The following is a 3348-nucleotide window of genomic DNA, read 5'->3' on the forward strand; positions in this document are numbered from 1 at the left end:
AAAAGAGAGATGGCTGCGCCAGGAGTGTTGATATATTTATGTGCTCTATATTCAATCGCTGTCCTTAGTCTATATATGGTTCTTCTATCTATACTGTGAGTTCAATCCATCCATCCTGATCTAGTATACTGCTTGCTGTGAGTTACACACCCCCGAAATCCCACACTACTGATCACTGACGATGGCGACATCTCACAGTCTTTAGTGCGCATGCGCCACAGAACGTCCATGTGATTAACCAGTGGTCACGTGTGCGGCGGCGGCGGACATGTGGGTAAGGCCGTGCACACCAAGCCGATTTTCACGCGATTTGATCGGCCCGATAAAATCAGCCGATATCGGTAGCGTGTGCGCGTGTCATTTGTAGACGATTTATTCTTGATCGGGTGATCGTTCCAACAAACATGTTTGAATTTTGAACGATTATTTTGTAAGCGTTTTGGTGTAATCCGACCAAAGGATTTTGTGGTGTGTGCGTGAACTCAGAAAAATCCTCTACGATAAATATTGAACAGCCAATAGCTGAACGTGCCCGTGTCACGTGACATTCAAAATGGCGCCTACCATAGACAAAGCGTGCACGAACGAAATTGAGGGAGATTTAAATAATCAATTTTATCGTAGGTGTGCGGGTGTTTATCGGAAGGCGTCGCGATGAGCCGATTTTACAAACGATGAAGAGATTTTTTAATCGGACCGATCTTTGGGTAGGTGTGCGACGGCCTTTAAAGGGTTATTACTCTTCTCACGGGAAGCGATAAAAATGGTGTAGAAAACTCCCAAATGTCAATGTTAACGTTAGCACGAACTATAGCGCGGCAAATTGTCGTAAAGAGTTGTCGTAAAGAGCGAGTTCGTGGGCGCGTTATAGACTAGCTGCCATTACGGTAGCAATATTGCACCACGAGCAATGATTGAATAGCGATGTCAGCTAGAGGTCACTTACGCTGCGGCAAGGTCACACGTTTTTAGTGCGTGGATTTACGTTGATGGTTTCTACCGAGCTGCTGCGATCACAGGCACTTGAAGCGTTGCAATAACATATAATGCTAAATAAATACGAAATCTATTTACTACCAAATTCTTATTGTTTCTAGACTCTCTTTCATCTATTATTGCCGACAGTTTCCTGTAAATTTCGTCCAAATCCTCTATGTTCAACACACGCTGGCGGCGGCCATTGCTCACGCGGCTGCACTGTGCACACTGACACTTATATATATAGATATATTATAATTATTGTGTGTTGAACATAGAGGATTTGGACGGAATTTACAGGAAACTGTCGGCAATAATAGGTGAAAGAGAGTATAGAAACATTAAGAATTTGGTTGTAAATAGATTTCGTATTTATTTAGCATTATATGTTATTGAAACGCTTCAAGTGCCTGTGATCCCAGCAGCTCGGCAGAAACCATCAACGCAAATCCACGCGCTAAAAATGTATGACCTTGCCGCAGCGTAAGTGACCTCTAGCTGACATCGCTATTCAAGCATGGCTCCGTGGTGCAATATTGCTAGTAATGCTGCTTATTGCTAGTAATATATTTGCTACCGTAATGGCAGCTAGTCTATAACGCGCCCACGAACTCACGCTTTACGACAACTCGTATGACGCAGCGGGAATTTTGTCGTAAAAAGCGACTTCGTGGCCGGTTATAGACTGCCATTACGCTAGCAATATTTGCACGAGCGATACTTGAATCACACGCTGTCTGTAAGTCACGATATACACCCACGCTATGACGTCACGGAAACCTCACACCTAGGGGACACTCACGCTGTGGCCCGCGGCAGGGTAAAGGTTACGGAAGAACAGCGCCGCAGAGTGTAGAAAGATTTGGGAACATCGCCACAGAGTGATAGAGAAAAATACAGTAACATCACGTATATACAGTATCGCATAAATAGTAACAGACAACGTGTTGCATCATAATACCAGAAGATATCATCATCATTCATTCATTCATTCATTCATTCATTCATTCATTCATTCATTCATTCATTCATTCATCAATATTATCATTCACTATTATCTACTTCTGATAATACATAACATAACACATGTTGCTCGATGAATGATAGCTAACCTAATGCATGAATGCGGGATTCGCACTGACATGTACTTCCTCTGCTATCGTCATCGTCATCGTCATCGTCATCGTCATCGTCATCGTCATTGTCATCATCATCTTCTTTGTTCATGTATATCATCACCCAGCGCGTGCACGAGCGGTCGTCACCCGCCTGTCCTGCCACATCTATCGCGTGTCACCTAACTACGGGCAGGTCATCTATAACGGGATGCGGAACGGGGCAGGTGTGTTCTCGTTTTTAGTTTTTTATCAGCAACCATCGTTTATTCCCCTGTATAAGTGTCGCACATACAGCAGCTGCTATACACACACGTACATATTCACACACGCACACACACGCGCGCGTGCGCGTAAGCACACCTATAAACTCGCACCGCCTACTCCAACACGCACACATGCAGACATGCAGACACACACACGCACGCACGCGCGCGCGCACACACAATCTCTCTCCTCGAGACCTAAAACGCTTTCTCCCTCTTTCTCTTCTTCTTCTTCTTCTTCTTCTTCTTCTTCTTCTTCTTCTTCTTCTTCTTCTTCCTACCTAGACCTGAAAAATAACGCCCTTGCTCTGCGATTCGATGCGCCTTATATACCTAGCTGGCACCGTTACGTTAGCTGGTGCAATAGTTTCCCCTGCTGATGCAACCCGTGGCTGATACGATCATTGCATCATCTGATGCAACTCGTTTCTAAGTAAATATTCCTTTCTTCGATAACTTAGACTATTCATTTTATTCAAATCTCCTCGTATATTATGCCGATATAACCGCGTTGATTATTATACTATATATATTGCGTCATCGCTTTTCGCGTATACACTCCTCGTTTTCCCGTGGACCCCATCCGTATGTATAATTCAAGATGGCTGCGCCCAGGAGTGTTGATATATTTATGTGCCTCTATATTCTATCCTGTCCTTAGTCTATATATGGTTCTTCTATCTATACTGTGAGTTCAATCCATCCATCCTGATCTAGTATACTGCTTCTGTGAGTTACACACCCCCGAAATCCCCACACTACTGTAATCACTGACGATGGCGACATCTCACAGTCTTTAGTGCGCATGCGCCACAGAACGTACATGTGATTAACCAGTGGTCACGTGTGCGGCGGCGGCGGACATGTGGGTAAGGCCGTCGCACACCAGCCGATTTTTCACGCGATTTGATCGGCCCGATAAAAATCAGCCGATATCGGGTAGGTGTGCGCGTTCATTTGTAGACGATTATTTTGATCGGGTGATCGTT

This window comes from Priapulus caudatus, unplaced genomic scaffold (assembly GCF_000485595.1).
Source record: "Priapulus caudatus unplaced genomic scaffold, Priapulus_caudatus-5.0.1 Scaffold1146, whole genome shotgun sequence".
In the NCBI taxonomy this organism is placed as follows: Eukaryota; Metazoa; Priapulida; class Priapulimorpha; order Priapulimorphida; family Priapulidae; genus Priapulus; species Priapulus caudatus.